Below are 22,710 nucleotides of genomic sequence, written 5' to 3' on the forward strand. Positions count from 1 at the left end.
AGGAGACGAGAGGGGCCCCTAAATGAGTTACTCTCCAAGAATCCCACTATTTGCACACACACACACAATACGCTCCGACACACACACACATATTCCGGGGGATTCGACGGTGTTTTTCGGAGCGCAGTTAAGTGGATGGAAGCACAAAAGGTATTAGCGACGTGAAAATGGTGTTAGCGACGGCGAGCGGTTCTATAGCTGCTATAGGAGGAGCCAGATGGGATGGATTAGCATTTAGCTCGGCATGGTTTTAGATTACGGATCGACTTGATTGCCAATATTTTGATAGCCACCAAAACAGGTATGCTATTTTGGGAAGCAGCATTTTGAACAATGTGGGGGGGTATATGAAACGTCGAAAAGCTAAGACAGCATCTTTGGCTATTATATTGAACAAACAGTTGGAAGTCTTTCTTGATTTTTGGACCAACACTTCTTCATTGTTTGTAGAGGCAGAGGGCTACCTAGAAGGTCTTGAGTCAAAGATGAAAGGTGGTAGCCACCAAAACGGGTATGCTATTTTGGGAAGCAGCATTTTGGACAATGTGGGGCGGGTATACAAAAACGTCCACAAGCTAAGATAGCATCTTTGGCTAATGAATTGAACAAACAATTGGAACTCTTTCTTGGAACTCATATTTTTGGACCAACGCTTGTTCATTGTTTGTAGAGGCGGAAGGCTACCTAGTAGGTCTTGAGTCAAAGATGAAAGTCCAAAACACCAGACGATCTAGTACAATTAGAACTAGCTCTTCTTCAGGTGCCGCTGTGTTAGGATCTTCTTTATGGACTTGTACTACTTACAGGCTGCTGTAGTCAATAGCAAAAGCCCAAATTCTCTCCTTCCCTGTGTAGCTCTGAAACCAAAACATACTTCCTCCAACTCTGCTAGTCGCTCAGTATCCTGATACCTTCACAGACATATGTAAAACACTGATCTTAACCACGACCAAATAAAGGTTCGGTATATAAATAAGGACAAAAATATATTGTGAATTCCGTTTATTTCGTGGAGGTTTCAGGATGTAATCCTCACAAACTCCGAAAGACCGCCGTTGTGAGGTATTTAATGCTAATGAATTGAAACAATGTGAGCTAATAGTTCAAATATATTTCAAACTGTTACTTGACTTTTGGACTGAGAGTCCGGTCCAGGCAAAAGTGGTCACATTGTCTGTAGGGACCCAAGGCTACCTAGTAGGTCTTGACTCAAAGATGAGGCCACGAAAGGCCAAAATACCAGAGGTATCCAGTGTAATTGCAACAAGCTCTTCTTCAGGTGCTGCAGTGTTCAGATGTTCTTTATCGACTTGTACTACTAGCAGGATGCTATAGGCAATAGCCGAAGTCCAAATTATCTTCGTACCTTTTGGAAACCAAAAACACACTTTCTCCAACTCTGCAAATCACTCGGTATCGTGACACCTTCACTGACCTTTGTAAAACACTGAACTTAACCACCACCAAATAAAGGGAACTTTATATATAAAGAAGGACGACAAAATTGTGTTTATTGCCGAAGAAGGTTGCTAGTTTGATTCCAGGCCGAGCCAACCTCTCTGTGTGGAGTTTGTATGTTCTCCCCGTGTTGCGTGGGTTTACTCGGTTTTCCTCCCACAGTCCATAAAAATACAGAGGTTGATTGAGAACTTTCGAAAATTTTCCATAGGTACGAGTGTGAATGGTGGTCTGACTTTGTGTACCCTTGCGACAGCCTGGCGTCCTGTCCAGGGTGTCCCCTGCCTCTCGCCCTATGATACTGGGATAGGCTCCAGTCTCCCTGTGACCCCGGTAAGGGATAAAGCGGTAGAAAATGAATGAATGAATGAATATAGAAGAGAGTTTGTATATATATTATCAAGTATTTGGTTTAATTGATGGAATACATAAAAAAAACGTGGTAAACTGCATAGTACAACACGCACAATTTAGTAGGTAAATAGTTATAGTAATAGTAATACGAATGCTGGACTGATCAGTGGTGGTAAAGAGAGCTAAGCCAAAGGGCAAAGATCTCTATTTACTGTTTTTTTTTTATGTCCCTACCCTCACCTATGGTTCACAAACGGTAGGTAGTGACCGAAAAAACAAGATCGCGAGTACAAGTGGCCAAAATGAGTTCTGTCCGTAGGGTATCCGGGAGAGGGGTAGACCCTGGACTTGCTGGAGAGACTGTCTCTCAGCTGGTCTGGGAATGCCTCGGGGTCCCGTGGAAAGAGCGAGGAAAGTCTGCGCCGCCCCCCGAGACCCAAACCCTGGAAGATGACAAGACGAGTTGTAGTTTTATACCTTTTTTTTGTTCATTTTATTGTGTATCCAAGGATGTATTAGAGGGAATGGAAGGAAGAAGGGGCGACCGTTATTTAACGCTCCGATTAAAGAACGTATCCTTCCCCCGGTGTTAAGGAAGTGCCAAGATAGGAGTCGCACCAAAATATGTCCCCTTTTAATCCGCACAATTCCCCGCCGAGGTGTCGGTACTCAGCTCTAGCTCAAGCGCTGCCAGCGAGAGAAAGCGGCGCCACAATGGCGGCGGCGGCGCCGCGAACGTCCATGTTGGATCACGATACGTTTGGAACCAGACCCTCGTTTGGCTGCCGCGCTCTCTCGCCATCCTCCCTCTTCATTTCATCTTTAAGACACGTTTCAAAGTCGGAGCGCCGGGAGGAAAAGTGGCTCGCGTCGGGGAGAGGGATCGACAATGAGGGTCTTAGGGTCTCAACGATGCCTAGAGCAAAAGCTGCTTTTCCAGGCGCCGGAGCTAGGCAGCCGGGGGAAGAGCCAAGTGGCGGAGCCGGCATCAGCCGAGGCAGAAATCCTGGCAGAACAATCATCTTAACAGCACAGAGGAGCCGCTGACCCGGCGCTTAAACGGAGGCTATCGCTCCAACTACTGCTGCCGGAGTCGACGGCTCGCCAGTGGTGCTAATAGCTCAACGCTGAGCCAGGCCTTGGACCCGACTGTGTGTTTGCGCTGAGACTCGCCCGCGGGCTTGAAGCGCTTCGTCCAGGAATTTGATGTTAAAATACACGAGTGGGAACAAGAACGTGTGATTTTATTTTTCACAGTGGCACGGTTTATGAACATGTTTATGTGTTTAGTGTTGTATCAACACCAGCATGAAGACTAACACAATGTTTTATTTCAATTTAATTAAAAATGTCAAATAATACAGATGATGATTTGAGAGTGTAGAACTGGTTGGTCATCAAGATGTTTTACCTACTTTATAACTTATGTTGTATTATTGTTGTACTTGTAAAAAACACAAAAATTGACCCATTTTGCTTTAACTTAATTACAATAAACAGAAAATTAAAACATTTGTAACATTTTATTCATGAACATAACAATATACGTGATGAGTTGAAACTAAACTTAAATATAGGGAGGAAGTATAATTATTATTTTTGGTTTAATTGGTAACATTTTTGCTGACCATTTTGTTTTTCTGAAATAAAAAATGAAGCTACATTTAGGTATATAGCTCACAATATATTTAATTATTTTATTTATATTGTATTATGTTGTTTTTGGTTGAGTTTGAACTAAAAAAAATCAAGTTGAAAGTAAGTAATACAGTATACTGTGGAGTTAAAGATGCGGGTCAAGTTGTTAATAAATAAATATTTAGATGTTGAACTGGATTAAAGGTAGTTTAACACAATTTTGTTCAACACTATTTTTTATTGAGTCGTTGGTAGCATCCCAATTTTTTTTGTTTTTATCATTTTAATGATTTATTATTATATATTTTATTTTCTGAAATGGTTTATATTCAATAGACATGTGTATTGAGTGTGTGAGTGTTCAGCTGAATCAACACAAGCATTAAGACAAAAAGAAGAAAAATATAGTATATTTATTTAAGAAAATAATTAAAATGATTTATTAACTGGTAGAACTTCATGTCTGAGGTTGTTGTTCATCAAGATAGTTTTCCTACTTTATACCTACTTTTTTTTACCCAAAGGGTTTTGACCCATTTAGCTTTAAATTAAAATTAATAAAGAAAGATATTTTGTCTTTCTGAAATAAATAAAATAAAAAAGAAATGACATTATGTTATATATCACAACAATATTTTTATTCATAATTTTTTTTTGGCTGACAAAATGTTGTTTTTGAACTAAATAATAAGTTATATAATATAACATATTTTAAAAAACTGAAGTAATTTATATCATTTTTTTTACTGGAATCCGTTAATTCGACTATTGTGTTGAACATGTTGATAAAAACAACAACATTTGTAACATTTTATTCATGAATATTTCAATATACAGAGGATTTCAAGTTCAATTTGAATGTTGGGGTTAAAATACAAAATTAAAAACTATTTATAATTAAAATTGTGTCTTCTTGTTATATTCATTTTGGTTCATTTATATTCTTGTCGAATAAATATGTTTTCTGGTTAAAAACAAAAGTGAAAGAGAACCTTAAGAAAAATTAAATAGAAACTTGTGAAATATTGTCATCCTTACAAATAAAAATATACTGAGAAGTTGAAGTTCATTTAAAATGTTTTTGGAAAGTAAAAGTAAAAATAAGAAAAACAAACAAAAAAAATTTGATTTTATTCAATTAAAAATACAGTTTCATGGCCTAAGTTAACTTTCAAAAAGAAAATCAATAATAGACATTTTGGAAGTTCATACATCAAACTTGTGCTGTTTTAAAAAAACATTACATTCTTTTCCCGGAACCGACACAAAAAAGTGACTCACAGTCCAAGAAACTCCACCAAAATGACTGTGTGTCTCATATAATCAGTTACTTTGCACAAAAAGCAGAAGTCGGACTTAACACTTCCAATTATGTGCAACTGCAAATCCCCCGAGTATCCTCAAATACCCTGCTCTTGCACTTCTGACAGAACTATTGTAATTATTTTAATTGATCGGGCTATTTCCATCAAACGTAAGAAGCGGCGTGCGTCTGGCAATGATGTGTTTCGCCGCGCAGGGAAGAATGCTTCGGGATTAGGGAACGACTCCAACCCGCTATTAAATGATTTCCGTTTGTGTGTGTTGGACTTGAAGGAGGCACTTAAGCGTTTTCCTCAACATTCTATCTCGCGTCGCATTGTTGTCGGCTGGAGCTTCGGCGAGGAGTTCTGCGGCGCGTTACGCTAGTTTATTGTTAAAACAAGAATTCATTTTTGACCGTTATGATCTGAGCTATCAAGTTTATCTTATCAGCCTTCATAGTCCAAAAATTAAGTTAAAAAAAAGGTGAAGAAAGCGGTGTCGGCCGTCCTTCCTCTGGACTTTCCTCCCTGTAATTTGACGGGATTTGTGTAAAATACAGCTGTCCACAGACATGTTGTATTCTTTGAATCAAAAACAGAGATTTGCACAACGGCTGAAGTCCCCAGACTGAAAATGAATGGTGTACAGGACTTGGCGGGGCCTTTGGGCGTAGCCGCTGTCGCCAACGTTCTTAGTCTTGACTCGGGTTCTACAAACGGTAACACGGCGCTGGAGGGGAAGTGTTTTGTGTGCGGCGGTTAGCGTAGCGCTCGACAATATACACACACCTACCCCGGGATGTGACTTAGCAATTACCCACTCCGGAAGGTGTCAGTGGAGAGCGTGACACACCTAGCATAGAGTCGCTAACATCGCTAACATTTCTAGCTTTGAAACGGACGACTCAGTCTCGGTCTGGAAGAGCGCTATATAATTACAAATTACTTACTTACTTACTTACTATGATCGTGGAAACTGTAACAAATATATATACATTAAAAAAAACCCATCAGGTTCCATTTTCGATACAAGGGAGATAAACACCGACACCATTATACTGTAGTATTGATTATGACATAAACGTGGAACTCAATCCCTTGTTTTTATTATTATGTTTTAAAATACACTCACTCTGACTCACCCTTCTTGCATACAGACCCATGTTCACACAATTTACTGACAAAATCGACAGAATATGTTAAAATTGACAAAACTTAACCACAAAATAATACTGAGAGAACACAAACACAGTTACAATTGCTTTTGTGCAAAATGTTGTCGAAGCTCGGATCTACGGATCTATTACTATTGACAACAATTGAACCCAATACTAGTACTGACAGAGTGCAACTACATGTTTGTGTGTTGTGTTTTGTGTTTCATTCTAAATTTGAACTTGATATGTTATATAATATAATATATTAAAAAAACATGTTAGTTATTTCAATTTATTTATTTTTTAACTTTAATTCATTTATATTACAGTATACTGTTGAGTTGAACGACCCCTGTACTGACACACAAAAAAAATGTGTGTTGTGTTTATAACACTGACAACAAAAGTTTGTCATTCTGATTAAATTTGACAAAACTTTTCCCCAGGATAATAAAAACAACATGCAACGACATTATTTTTTATAAAATAAAACCCCCCAAATAATACTGACAGAGCGCTACTCAAGTCTTTTATGATTCACAAATTTAAATCCTAAATTAATACTGTTACGATTGATGAAAATTTCCACAAAAATTATTCTGACATAACAAAACTACATATTTTACAATTGACTGGATTTTGCCAAAATGATCTTCAAAATAATACAGACAAATCCTGACTCGCATATGTAACGGTTGACAAATTAAGATTCACGTCATAAAAATGACAAGTCTTATTCCCAAAATAATACTGACAGAACACAACTACATTTGCATAAATTTGCTTCTAAATAATACAGACAAACCGCTACTCGCATCTGTTACGATTGACAAATGTAAGCCCCAAAATAATACTGATAGATCGCAACTCACATTTATTACAAATGACATGATTTTTCCCCAAAAAATACTGACATAACATAAAACAAATACATTGGACCATATTTGGCCGAAAAATAATACTGACATATTGCTACTCGCGTCTGATAGGTTTGACACAATTAAGCTTCAAAATAATGCTGACAGAACACAAATAAGTCTATAACAATCGACATGGTTTTTCACCAAAATAAAATTGACAGAACTACATTTGACAAAATTTGCTTCAAAATAATACAGACAAACCGCTACTCACGTCTGTTACAATTTACAAATGTTGTCCCCAAAATAATACTAATAGATTAAAACTGACGTCTATTACAAATGAAAAGATTTTGCCCGGAAATAATTATGACAGAACACAACTATGTTGAACATATTTTGGCCGAAAAATAATACAGAGATGTTTGTTAATCACGTCGGTTACAATTGACACAATTAAGCCTCAAATTAAAACTGATAAATTGCAAGTACATCTATTACAATTGACAAGATTTTGCCCTGAAATAAAATTGACAGAACTACATTTGACCAAATTTTCTTCACAATATTATAGACAAATTGCTACTCATGTTTCTGTAAAATTTTTGTTCCAAAATAAAACTGATCGAAACTCATGTCTATTACAAATGACAAGATTTTGCCCCAATATAATTCTGACAGAACACAACTACATTGAACAATATTTGGCTACAAATGAATACTGACATATTGCTAATTATGTCTGTTACAATAGACACAATTTAGCCTCAAAATAATGCTGACTGAATGCAACTACATCTATTAAATTTGAGATAATTAACCCGCAAATAATACTATCTTTTGGACACATTTACAGTTCTTTAAGCAAAGTTGCCGGCACCAGTATTTAACCGAGACAAATACAAATGTGTTTAAAACACATACTACAGGTCATGTATGATATTTTAACAATCGAGGTCTCTCAACACGTTTATTTTTCTTTGGATTGTGTGCTTGATGTTGAATTTTAAATCGTATTTAACGCCACAAACAACTTATTTTAACCGTAGAAAAACAGGATTCAAATGCATTTAAAAGTTCATGTCTTTTGATGGGTTAACTTCTAGCGTTACACAACTTTGGCGTGTTTTAAAATCACCAATACTTCCTTCGAGCAGAACATCCACGAACACAAACCGTCATCTTTTCGTCCTCGACTCCTCAAATCTCCCTCAATTATTCCCGTAATGAAGCGTTGATGAGAATATGGAAGCGTCGGACGCGAGGCATGCTTTTGTATTTGCATTCTAATAATTTCCTTTCTTCCCTTTTTAATGAGATGAAAATGAAGGATTTGACTCTTAATGCCACATTTTCATGCCTGCCACGATCTGTGGATAAACACCGGTATCGACGCTCGGCCGGGGAAATGGTGGCGTTGACAAAAAAAAAAGGAGCCGCCGTGAAATGTGTTTATGGAGCTGCTGAGTTGTATTCAGGCGAGGATTTGTGTGGCGTTGGGATGCAGGGAGTTTTTGAAATTAACTCCGTTCATAAACACAGTGTCGATATTTCAGACGCACAAAGACGTCCATTTTTTTTATTTTTTTTTTGGTCAAGATATGTTCACATGCTTTCATGGGCGAACGTTAGCTTAGCGACATGCTAATGTGACACCGATCCACTGATGCTAAAACGTAAATAAATCAGCCAAAAATTCTAGTGATTCTGATCCTTTCCTTTACTTATCAGCAAAACAAATGTTTTCCTTCATTCAGAAATGAAATAAATGGGCAAAACTATACCAAAAAACACATAAAATTCTTAAAGGGCACCTAATGTGATGATTTAAGTGTCTCTTAAATTGTTCTATGACCTCTATTATGCTCATAAGTATGTTTCTTTTTGCAAAATACTCTCATGTAATAAAGATATTTACATTAGAAAATACGCTTAAGCCACGCCCACTTAAAATGCACTGTTTTGGTCGAGAACAAGTCTCATCCATTCAACCACGCCCACTCTTCTGTGATTGGTCACAAAAACACAAGTTGCATTCAAGGAATCACGTAAATTTCAAACTCACCCCTGAAACTCCCGTTTTGTACATTAAAAACGAATAATAAAATAAGGTTTGCTGCTTAATGTACACATTACAAAAACACCTGAAAGCAGAAGTAACTCTCACCATGTTTACGTACATAATTATTTTGTTTATTAACATGTAGGTACTTAACTGATTTAGGGCTTCTAGGGGAGGACACCTGCACCAGAGTGATGTCAGAATGTTTCATTTAAACCATGATCTCATTTGACTAGATTTCAGACGAGAACTTTATTACTTTTTAAGTAATAACTTCAAAACTGAGCAACGTCATGATGAAAGAACTACTGCATTTTGAAGAGGGTGACTTCAACATTTACAACATATGTTGAAGTCACCCTCTTCAAAATGCAGTAGTTCTTTATAGAAGAATAATTCAGGAGAGTTTTTACATTAGGTGACATTTAGATTACAGTCAAAGTCCTGTAGCAACATTTCACTTTTTGACCGTTGTGACCCTGGTCTGGAAAAGCGCTATATAAATAAAAACGACTTACTTACTTACTCACAAAATGTCCCTTCTTGTTTGCGGTGCTGATGGACAGACTGACGGACGAGGTTAGACGGGAATCTCCGTGGACGATGATGTTTGCAGATGACTTTGTGATCAGTGGGTGAGAGCAGAGAGCAGGTGGAGGAGAAGCTGGAGAGGTGGTGGAGATATATGCTCTAGAAAGACAGAATACATATGTGTGAATGAGAGGAACCTAATTGGAACCATGAGGCTACCGGGAGATGAAGATGAAGATGTTGAGGTTCTCTTTACGAGTGACGGAGATGGACAGGTTTGGAAATGAGTCGATCAGAGGAACAGCACATGTTAGATGTTTTAGAGATAAGGTCAGAATGAGATGCTCATGTACAGAGGAGGGATAGTGCGTATATTGGTAGAATTATGCTGGGGTAGGAACTGCCGGGCAGGAGGTCTCGAGGAATACCAAAGAGAAGGTTTATGAAGGTAGTGAAAGAGGACATGAAGTTGTTTGGTGTGAGAACGATTGTACATACAGAGAACAGGGTTAGATGGAGGAGGTTGAGTCACTGTGGCGACCCCTGAAGGGAGCAAATGAAAGAACAAAGTGCAAAATGATAACAAATCTAAAGAACATTGATCAAAGTGACAGTAGTATTGTTTGTCCAGAACCTAAAATCTTTACTACAGGATATTTTGGCAGCTTTCTATATTCAGAAATATAAATTCTATTCTGTTTATTTTTAATTTCAGAGCCTCAGAAAAAAAATAATCTAAACAATGTCAGGAATTCGCTCTTATGTCTGGTGAAAAGTTTTTTCTTCTGCAAAACGAATTTCCTTGCTGTATAAATTATAAAAACAACATATTTGTGAACATTTTTTTTTTTTTAAGTTTTATGGACACAAAATTACAGGAAAATTTAACTTGGTAAGTAAGTAAGTAAGTAAGTAATATTTATTTATATAGCGCTTTTCACATACTTGTAATACTCTCAAAAAAATAAAAAAAATTAAGGAGAAGTCAAGTCAGACAAAACATTTTCAAAAAATTGATGATCATTTTCTCTTCTTTTTTATTTTTAAGTCTACGGACAAAGCTTGGATGTAGTTTACCTTCACCTGCATGATATTCCCAATATCAAGCAAAAATATTTACATAAGTTTGCTTATTTTTACTTTTTAGAATTTAAGTTTGCTACGGATAGTAAACTTTTGTTGTGCTTTTCTTTTGAGCTTTTCTTTTTTTTTCAAAAATCATTTGCTGCTTATCATAATGAGGGAGTCGTGACAAAGTACAAGTTTGTGAAATGAGAGATTTTTTTTTGATTTTGGTGTTGGAAAAAAAACAAAAACTTTTTTCTCCTCTATCCACTATTGTATCTGGTTTCAAAAAGTTGTTATTCTAGTAACTTAAGACATTGGTTTTGTTTATGCCATTCAACGCCGAAAAATGACATATTTTTCGTTTTGACGAAGATCTTTGACAATATTGTGTAGTATTAAAAAAAAAAAAAACACATATACACAAAAACGGGTACCTTTATGATAAAACATCTCTATACAGTTACATCAGTCAAAACATTCGTTAATTCTTTCATTGTCTACCACGTTATCCCAGGGTCGCGGGGAGATTGGAGTCTATCCCAGTATCATAGGGCGAGAGGCAGAGGACACCCTGGACAGGACCCCAGTCAGTCACAGGGCACACAAAAAGACACACAATCATTCACACACACTCTCATACCTATAGCTTTGGAACGATCTTCCTCTCTCTTTGCGCTTGATGGATCTACTGACTCCTTTAAGAAACATCTTAAGACGTTTCTATTTGTTCAGGCTTTTCCTTGATTTTCTGGAACTCCTGTGTTGTTCTCATTATTATCTTGATCTTTAAAGTATGTGCTTTTTTGAGTATTGTTTTGATTGTTTAAGCGCTTTGTGACCCTGGTCTGGAAAAGCGCTATATAAATAAATATTACTTACTTACTTACTTACTATGGACAATTTTCCTAAAGTTCTCAATCAACCTCTGTATGTTTTTGGACTGTGGGAGGAAACCGGAGTTCTCGGAGTAAACCCACGCAACACTGGAGAACATACAATGTTGGTTGCCTTTAATATTGCCTGTTTTAAAAATATATTAAACATCTATTTACCAACATTAAAGGCAGAAAGTCCTGTGTTTGGCAGGACTTTTCAGACATAAAAGCACTAATCTATATATATATACTGGGGTAACCACTATATAACTTCATATCTGACCATGTTGGTTACCTGTAATGTTGTGCTTTTAGAGAAATTAAAAAGCTATTCACCAACATCAAAGTTAGTCGGTGTTCCGCGGGCCTGTTCAGACGGTTCCGAGCCGACGAGAGGGTGTAAAAATAATCACTTTGATGACTTTACCTGCTAATGACACAGACGATCTGTCAGCCCGAGGGATGGAACACAAACTCTTGTTGTGAAACAGATTAAGTTAGAGTTTAGACAGATGCCATGAGGGAGGAGGAGATGAGAAGCCTGAACCATCATGTCGGTAGAATGAAAATAAAAAGGCATCGGTTATTCCCCGGGAAATCTATTTTTCATGAGCCGCTGCCAAATATTTCATATCTGCTTTGTTTATTTCATGTTACCCACTTTCCGTCCGCAGTCGCGGTTGATCTCGTCGAGTATTTAGGAGGAAAACATTCGCCGAACTGTTGGCAGATAGAACGAGTCAAGTCCACTCTTGCTTCCACATCAGACGGCGCTTTGGTGCTTGGATCGCGGTGTTTACATGAGAAGACATGGTTTTTGCAGCTGTTTTCACCAGGAACAGATCAGGCTCCGCTTTCATGAGCGACTCGCACTAGTTTACCGTCTTAAAGTACATAATGAAAGGTAATTACCTAAAAACAACAACTGTGAATACCACGATTTCAACGTCGTGTTATCCTGTTTAGATCAGTGTTGGATTGATAAACACTGAAGTATTTTTATCGTGTTTTATCGAAACATGAGTAGAAAACGTTTAACAAGAATAATGACCAATCATGGTGTGTGATTAGCGATATATGTGTAGTATTGTCGACTACTTGACTCTGGTGTTGTAGTATTTACAGACCACATGACTCTTGACGAAGTCGTAACTGCTTTCATTGGTTTTGAAACCAAAATATGTCCAAACATAGGCTTTAAAGGCTGCTGGAGTCGACTGTATCCTCTCGTCCTCAGTCATCATCAGCAGGATTTTATTGTTTCTATAGCTGCGGAGGATGTATTAACTGCTGCCATCTAGAGGCCGGATTTCTGTCTCAAATCAAACTCTGCTGCTACACACTTACAGGAAATGACTCAACAGTTTCTTCTTCTACTACTTTTTAAGACTGATTGCAACCGGATTTTGAAACACTATCGCCGACACTTGACGGCGATCTTCTACAGTCGAAATAAGTTATTAGGTTGTGTTTCATTGTGTTATTGCTGTTGTTGTGTTGTTTTGTGGTAAAAAAAGAATAGTTTTTTCTCGAGATATTTACGTTGGTATCTGCTCCGAAAACCCGCCGTCAGTGACGTAGCTTCAGTTTAGCGTAATCTACGTCACTAAGATGGCGGACGTTAAGGGTGGAAAGTGTCCATCGTGTCCACTTGTGCACTCAAAATATTAATTGTAAGTGTGCGATTTGGGACACAACCTATGTGAGGAAGTTATTTGATAATTGGTAACAAGTAATTTTTAAGGAAGAAACCACAAAAAAAACCTTTCAGTTCTGTGTGTTTGTGTATTTTTACTATTAAAAAGTTTGAATCGTCCTCCCTTTAAGTCGTTATTCGCTTTACTAGTATTGTGTTCAGTGCTGTGTCTCAAATCACATACTTCTCTAGGTAAGTATGCATCAGGATAGTGTACGTACTAACTAGTAGGGAAATTCTCAACATAGTACGATAGTATGTCTCAAATCAAACTCTGCTGCTACACACTAACAGGAAATGACACGACAGCTTCTTCTTCTACTACTATTTAATGATCATTTCAACCAGCTGTAGGAACACTATCAGCGACACCTGCTGGCAACACGTTTACTTTGGACTATGAAAAACGAAATATCTGCGAGATATTTAGGCCGGTATCAGCAGCAAAGATGTGTCATCCTCCTACTGCTGCGGAAAATGCACCTAAAAATGCACTTCATTTGAGTTACAACGTCACTAAGATGGCGGGCGTTTAGGGTAGAAAGTGTCCATCGATCCATACTCAGTTTTGTGGGCGTTTTAGTGACAATTCTAGTGTGCATGGAGCACTATGTTTCACATACTAAGAATTGAGACGCACTCATGCACTAAAAATACTAAGTTTAATTACGCAAGTATGTGATTTGAGACACAACTCTGGACAATGCCAGGAAAAAAAAACAACAAGTTTCTGGAAGTTTCCCAACAAGCGAGTGTATTAATTACCGACTAAAGAGTGACTTGTCGTGGAGTATCCTCTTGGTGATGCGCAGTCAAAAAAAAACAACCCCTTTTCCCCTTCTTACATTTTTTGGCTTTTCAATTTGCCACTGAGCCCTCGCCAAACGTTAAAGTGTCTAGAAATTATGAAATGAGGCTTTTTGGCCCCTAACGTCGCCTGCCAACTGGCTGCCTATGGCATCGCATTCAAAGAGAAAAGTTGATTTTTCAAAGCCGCTCCAATTAAGCGAGCTTGAAAAACAACATAATTTGTAACTGTGATCATTTGGCAGAACCCGAAATCACACTCCGCTCGCCCCTGTCGCGGCCCCTGTTCGAAGCGAGACCCCGGGACCCGCTCTGGAGGGACCGTTGAGCCCGACTCCAAAGACAGAGGGAGGATGTTTTTTTTTTTCATTTATTTTTTTCTATAGCCTTTCTGGGTCAGCGGTGAGAAAATAATTATTTGCATATCGAACACATATTTTATGAGGCGCTGAATAAAGAGAACGGGCTCATAAAAAAGCGATAAAGATAATGCCACGGCTAGTGATCCGAGGCATATTTTACAAAGTCATTCCTTGACAAAACAGTCATCTTATTTACAAGGCGCACAATAACCCGACGCAAATGTCAAAAAGAGGTATAAAAAGAGGGGGGGGGGGGAGAAAATAATAATTAGCATATTAATCTTTTTTACGCCGTCATCGCTCAGGGTCCAGGGGAGCGGGCGGCGTAATTTAAATCTAAATGCTTTGGCTGGCATTAGAATTCATTTCTGGATGGGTCAATTGTTCCGTAATAAAGGGATAGAAGGTGTACTTCATGCAAGAGATTTATGTTTGCCATTTGTTCATATTCATGCGCTCCTGAATACCCCCCCCCCCCCCACCCCCTCAATTCAAATGCTGATGGCGGCTCATATCAGTCGAGCTCCAGACCTACAGATCACTAACCGGCAGCTAAAGAATTTCATTTAACGGAGGACAAAAAGAGTGAGAGACAGAGGAGAGGAAGGAGGGGGAGATAGAGACATGCTCCCCAACACAGTTTATTGATTTTTTCTTTTTTCTCCTCCTCCCTCCTTCCCTCCCGCTCGACAGAAAAAGCCTGTATAACAGCTCTATTGCCCTCATAATGATTAGTGACAAAAGTTTAATTAAGCAATTATGAAGCCAATAATAGAGTTGTCTGGTTTGCTTAGCTTTAGACTGTTTAAGACTTATCTCCCTCTCACACATCACAGCAGCTGGAATGTGCTTGAGGAGATTAATGCGGCGAGAACACAGATGCCCACTTTAATACGGCGCCATGATGCCGTTTGAATGAAGTTGAGAACACAAGCTTTTTCCTTTTTTTTAAATTTTTTATTATCAAATTACAAGACTGCTTTTTTTTCATGAATATGGAGGGGAAGAAGGGACGGGAGGAGGAGGAGGAGGTGGAGGAGGAATCAGCCAAGGCTTCAAGGTGTAATTATAAAGACATACAAGAGAAAGAGAGACAATTCTCTTCTAGTAATCTGCTTGTTTGAAATATGCATGATAATGTACGAGTGAATAAAGACGCTCAGTGTTCTAAGAGGCTTTGGCGTTTTTTCCACAATTGCTCCGACGGTTCGGTTGTTTGTCGACGCTCCTCAACTGTCAACACATGCTTCTTCTTTTTTTAAAGTGATTATTAAAGGGTTATTAAAATAACATTTTCTACTCACCCTCGTGTCGACGAAGGGCTGGGATTATTTTCAGAGTAATCTGTTCCTTTTAAGAGTTGTAGACCAAGATGTCTGTTCATTTTAATGTAGCGACTGGAGCTCCGTCGCCTTCGTCTAAAAAGACAAGCATCCAAATACCTCCATACTGCTCGTCTGTAATGTCCATCTTGTATTGAAGCCTTAACTTAAATAATAACAACTATCTAAACCCAGGTTTTACTAAAAAACAAACAAAAAAAGTGAACAATATGAATATGCAAGACTTCACATTGACGTAAGTAAGTAAATTATTATTATTTTTCACAGACCAGGGTCACAAAGAGCTTTAACAAGCAAAAATGAATACACGGTTAAAATACAAGCTTTAAAAAGGTCAAGACAACACGGAGACAAACACAAGAGCCCCAAGAATATTAAGAAAAAGCACAATTAAAAATGTCTTAAGATGTTTCTTGAAGGAGACATTAGACTCCATCAAACGCAGAGGGAGAGGAATATTGTTCCATTAGTAGATTCTGGTCCAAGACCTAAGAGCCCGAGCTGGGGTGTAAGTCTGGATCAGATCACTGATGGAAGGTCTGACCATGAATAGATCTGAAAGTAAGAACCAGAATTTTAAAGTTGATCCTGAAAGAAACTGGCAGCCAGTAAAGAGTTTTAAGGATCAGGAGAAATGTGAGTTCTTCTACTAGAGCGGCTCAGAATTCTCGCTGCAGAGTTGGGCAAAGTGTTCCACAAAGGGCTGCATGTTTTTTGTTTGATCCAATCAAGATCAAGTGTCTTTGGAGTGAAATCAGTTGACGTTAAGTCTGTGTAGCTTGTTTCAGCTGAAACCTCATTGCTTAGACTATACTTGCTTGATCGATTCAAACTAAAACCGGTGTCCACTCCTGGCCCTTGGGGACCGAAGTAGTGATTGTGTGGATGTTTGGTCCAGTTTTCCCTGTTTTCAGGGCAGCAGTCACCTCGTCCATTATGTCACGTATCAAAAGAAGTGATGTTCTTGATAATGCATTGCTTATCCTTGATAGTGTATTGCTTGTATTTTTTTTAATAGAATCTGTTTGGCTTTACTATCTATTGATAGTCACAGTGGCAAAGTGGTTATAGAGAAAAAAAAAAAAAAAAGATTTTCTGTTAAGTGTCACAGACTTACCACGGCTTGTCTGGTAGAACCACTCATTGTTTTGTATTAAGTTGCATTTGCCAAATTAAAAAAAATATTTACCAAAACCTAAGGCACACTATATTTGGAAATAAGTGCGATATTGATATTAGTGGGATGTTTTTTTTCTTTCACCTAAAAAATCCTAGAAAAAGTCCAACTATACACAAACAACAAATACACAAATCAATGTTAATACTTTGAAACATTGAAAGGTCAAAATATTTACACCCCGATATATCGTGCAGCTATACCAGAACCAATGAGACATCAGCCTCGGGTGACATGCTTTCCTGTTGGCCGTGTACTTTTTTTTACTTTTTGTAAGTTTTTAGCACAATTTTAACATTTGCCTCTTGGAAACTCCACTGGAAAAAAAGTTGTGCATTCATCTTGAAAAGACCATCACGCCTTGGTGGCAGTAGGCCGCGATGCAGAATGCCATCTGAACCAGGAGTAGTCGCGGATTAAGTGTCTTGCTAATGGTCACAAGAAGCTACAAACGCTAACGGCTAATTGCGGCTTCAACAACCAGGCCTGCATAAATGTATGTTTCTTGTAATGTATGCAGCGACATAAGAGCTAAAGCAGGGATACAAACATCATTAACAGTGATTAAGACGCTCTCTTGAAGGCGATCAACCGCTGCCCTTGAAACGTTCGCGCCGCCCTTGAGGAACTACTTTTTCCACGACAAGTTCAAATGTATGGAGAAGAAACATTGTGTTCGGCCGAGGAAAGAAAGAAAGCTTCTTCTGACGTGTCTATAAAAAGTCCTCTGAGCTGATCCAGTGCAACACAAAGTTGTGTTGCTAAATCCTCCAGGAAGCTCATGAGCAAACAGGCTGAACAGAGGCAGCGCCCGAGCATTACGGCACATCCAGCGTCTCTATGTTGTGAAGTAAAACTATTATAAGCGGCGACTCTTCTCTGGCTCTGGGACATGTTTACAACATTTTAGATAATGCCTCGCTCTTGCTCTACATACGGAATCACAGATTAGTCTAATATGTAAGTGTTAACGCCGTGTCCGTGTGAAAAGGAGGTCAATCCCAGTCGGAGTTAATGTGTTTTCTCAACGCGGTTCCTCAGTTTAAGAGCCTTTATCCTCGTGGCGAGCGCCTCGGGGGGGGAAGTGGTCAGAGGTGGAGTAGTATGTGTACACTTGCGGCACAACCCATTGATATTGGGTGTTTACTCAAGCTGTGAAGGCAGATTCAATGTTTATTATTATCTTGAGCCTCGTAGAGCTTCTTAGGACGGTGGTCGGGAGGCGTCGGATCGTCGGCGCTGTATAGAGCGAAGAAGAAAAAAAGATAAATACGACTTTTTGTGCGCGTGGAGGCCATTACGATTTTTTTAGAAAACCCTCCGCCGGCGCCGACGGGATTTGATATTTACCGTCACTTTGAAAAAGTTGATGCCAGCGACACAATTCGAAGACCATCAGAAAAAACGCTGCTCTTATATTATAGTTATTACAGTAACCTACAGCAAGGACAAGCCAATCACAAGAAGAGTCACAGGATTCTCAGCTCAACACACTTACAGTGATGAGTTCAATGAGAGGGGGTGAGAGGAAGGTAAAACAGAAGTTGGAAATGGTTTATTAATTGAAATTTTGATTTATTTGTAGTCAAAAATAATTTAAAAAAAAAATAAAACTGTTACAAGTGCACCATCTAACAAAATGGCTCCAAATATTTTACCATTTGTAACATTTTGATATCGTAAATATGTCAAATTTGAGTGTTAAAAATCAGGGTTTAAAAATCAATTGAATCAAATTTTAAAAGCATTTTTCCCCCATTGTAACTGATTTTAGATATTCACAAATCAAAAGTAATGTTGAATAAATGGCAGATATTTCAACAAAAACATTTACTTAAATAAAAAATCAAATTCTATAACAAAAAAAACCCCAAAAAACTTAAACAAACCAACTTAAGACGGAAAAAATGCTCTGTGTGGTCCTTCAACATTTCATTTTGTGACATTTTGGGGATTTTTTTTACGTTTACAGTTAAGGAGCTATAAAGAAATGAAGTATTTATATTCTGGCGTGGAAACATCTCGACTCCCTCATGGCAAAATAGAATTCTTATGTACCCTGTGCACGCGTTAGAAACCCAAAAACCAGATCATCGTTGGACTAACTAAACCCAAAATAGTAAAAAATCTGTTTCACGGAATCAGTTAAAACTGGAATTCGGTAAAAATCCTCCAGGTAGAGGTCGCGTCAAGATTTCCCCGCCACGATTCGAGCGCCGCATTCTCTCCGTGAAGGACGGAAAGCAAAATAGAAACAAGAAAAAAAAAAGAGGCGAGAACGACACAATAACCACAACATCCTGCAACACACGCTGCGTTGTGGGATGTTGTGGGATGTTTTTTTTTTGTTTTTTTTTGTCCTCCTCCCTATCAGGGGGTGGTGGTGCTGGTGGTGCTGGGGGGGTACAATGAGATGACATGTTGAAGGTGGGACTGCATCTGGCATCATATTTAAACAGGGCTGCCACATCTCGGGAACACGGGTCGTTGCCAGATTGCAGGCTAATTAAGGAGCTTCTTGGATGACCATCAGTGCCTGTCGGCGGGCGAGGTAGAGGGCTGAGCCGTGCTCTGCCACACTCCCACTGCGAGGCCTTGAAAAGACGAATGGCCACCGAAAACACCCCCCAAACCACCCCCCCTCTCTTCTCCCGGGACCCCGTAATGCTACATATTCCCATCCAAAAAAAAAAACACAAAAGGTGTCCCTCATGGAACTGCCTTTGTCCTTCTTTTTTTTTCAAAAAAAAAAAGTCGTCATTAGCCAACTCCTGTTTTTTTCAACTCCATCATTAGCTGTGATATAATACGCGGCGAAGGTTATTTAGCGACTCCGTCCGGCCATTTTTCAATAAATAATTGTTTGGTGTAATTAAAAATGTGAGAAATGTGATTCTATTATTGGCTCCAGGAAGAGGGGGGGGGGGAACCAAAAGCTTATTAGCGTTGACTGATAATCGCCCGCTTTTCTCTTGATAGAGTTGGCGGCTAATGCCGTGTAAAAGTTGAGCTTCACAGATGACGGGCTGTTTTATTCTATTTTTTTTATTTATTTTGTTGTTGTTTTCTCGTCGGATGAGGGAGGGCGAGAGGGGGGGGGGGGTGGTTATTTGGCAGCCTGTTTATGACAAGCAACATAGCAACAAAAAAAAAGTACGGCCCGGTTTGACAGCGAGTGGAAAGCTGGAATTGTTTACCTCAAATCTTTTTTTTTTTCCCCCACTTGCTGCCTTTATTTCGTGGCGGTGTGAGAAAAACGAAGGAAAACAAGACGTGGTAAAAAAAAAAAAAAAAAACGACGAGTCTGGCTGCTCGGCTAATAAGATGCCCATCATTGCTAGCTAGCGCTGTTGATTTGCGTCTCCCCCATTTACTCCCCCCACCACCCCGATGATTACATTCTAAGACCCCCCCCCCCCTCCCAGACCCTCCTCACCTGATCCTCTTCTTGTTACGTGGCATTAATGACACTTCACTCATCGAGAGCCCCTTCCACGGCGCAACAGAGAGTTGACATTTCCTGACATTTTCCCAACTAATTACAGTACAAATAATTAAGCGTGTTTCCTGCGTGTAACAAATGAAAGCCGTCTGTCGGCGCCGGGGCCGTGATTGATGACACTCCGGGAGACTTTATCTGATGGGTTCAGGTACAGACGAAAGCAAATTTATTAGAACCAACAATGCCATTTTTTTTTTTTTTTTCTAGAGTCATCTCATGCAGTTATGCGGCAATATCCGTGTCAAGGTGACAATGAAAGCAGAAAAATATTAGCATTTTGTCGAGCGGGGATGACGGCTCTAATTATTTGGGCCGGCTCGGGCCAGGACAGCTGTTTCTGGTTGTCCCGAACAAGCCTGTCACGCAGGTAACCAAATAGGCTCGGGCGACTCCGAAAATGCAACAACTCCCCGGATCCGTCTGCCGCTAATGACCGAGTGTTAATGTCGTCGCCGCCGCCTGGAAAAATAATGCAGGAATAAACTGAAGATGTCAACTTGTTACTTTTTTTTTCCACAGTAATTATACGCAGAGAAGACGTGTCCTCTTTTTTATAAATAATCCAGTATGATGAGGAAAATATCAACAGTTTCCTCGTGAGGTGATGCTTATGAGGAAATTCAGAATATTAAGATTTAAATGTATTTACCAAACGCAGTAACGTTGTTTTTTTCAAATACAATTTGAAATTGGCTTGTCTTTTATAATATAACTGATTTACTGTTATTTATTATCACCATTTTTATTTGTCTTATAATCATTTTCTTTCATTCTTTATAGATTTTGACTACAGAAAAACAGATATTTGAGTAATTTAAAAGCTTAGATTGAATATATTTGTTCATATTTTAACTCTAATAATGTAAATTAAATCGTTGTTTTAATGTTTTTTATTGACTAACGATCTTAACAATATAGATTTATGCCATTTATGTAATTTATTTTATATAATTTGTGTGTATTAAATAGTTTCTTAAGTTTTTATTGATCTTTAATACGAGCCCACCTTAATAACTGTTGCCATTTTACTGTGAACAAAAAAATAATTTAAACTTGTATTATGAATTTATGAATTATCTTAATTAACTAATACATTCAAGATTTTATTCTGAATTTATTTAAATACATGCACATATTTTTACCCCCCCTATTAATATTATTATTGTTGTTTTTTGTCACTATTATTGCTGCTTAAATTAATTCTTTATTTAATTTTATTATTATATTATTTGTTTTCAAACCAGTTGTGTAACACATTTTAAGTTAATGAAATAAAAGTTCCAAGATAAGCTCAAGATAAAAGGCACTGTAATACATGAAGTACTTCAACAACTAGTACAACTAAACACAATGGTTGCTGATGAAAGGCACAAATAAGCGGTTGGATGTCGCGAGTGTTTATGATCCAAATATCGACGTTAAAGGTAATTAGACCTGAATAATGGGATGATCAAAGCCTTCTGTCTCCTCGGCTTCTCGCCTTTGAAAAGCGACAACAATACAATTGGCTCGGTTTCTAACGCGACAACACAAACGTGCGGTTGGGTCAACTCTGAGTGCCGCACAAAAAAGGCAAGTTTAACGATAAACGACAAGTCGACGCTCCATTTCCTGGCATTAGCCGTCGTATATGAACCGAGAATCAACAATGGGGCTTCGGCTTTTATGCTACTAAATAGCAATATGTCGTCTGCATACGTGTGCGCTTTGGGGAATTCAAAGGTTGCCGCCCACACTCGTAATGAATCCACAATCCGTGCGCCGCGGCAGCCGCACAATGGCTCTTAAGGGCCAAGTAAATCCGGATAGGTTTGGAAGAAAATCTACACAGGGATCAAAGTTTGCTGGTTAGCGAGTCGCTGGCTGGCTCCGAACAGATGGGCGTCGGAGTACGAGCCCATTGAGATTCAGGATCCAAAGTGGCTGCTGCTGCTCCGAACACGGGCAGATGATGCCTTTGTGTCGGAGGATTCCAGCGCCATTCCTCATTGGAGGTGGTTTGTTTTGTTTGTTTTTTCGACGTGGAAATGCAGTGAAAAAGGAAGTAGCTTTTGCGGTGAATAACATTTGAGAGACACATCTTGAAGAGAGAATGATTGTAACGAGAGATTTTCTTTTGTTTGCGATTGTTTTGTTTGGTTCTGTACGACATCGGTTTGTTCTACAGGCCCGAATACGAACATGTGTTTTTACATCTGTAGCTACTTTTAGCATCTTAGCATGTAGCATAGCACTTCAAAACTCTCTCACAAATACTTTACTTTCAATTATATTTCCATTATAATAGCTATAATATAACATATATTATGCACACGACCACATAAGTGACATGAAAATGTTCTAAATTAATATAAATTATTCCTTTAAATTCAAGATTATTGCTAATCAATTTATTTTAAATAGAAACATAAAGGTTGACCACAAATAAATATTTGCTTATGCAGCTAATTTTTATTTTTATGTTGAGCTACTTACCATCATTTTCAGTTTTTTTATTATAATTTTTTATGCCAATA

This window comes from Callionymus lyra, chromosome 17, assembly GCF_982586985.1.
Source record: "Callionymus lyra chromosome 17, fCalLyr1.hap1.1, whole genome shotgun sequence".
Lineage (NCBI taxonomy): Eukaryota > Metazoa > Chordata > Actinopteri > Syngnathiformes > Callionymidae > Callionymus > Callionymus lyra.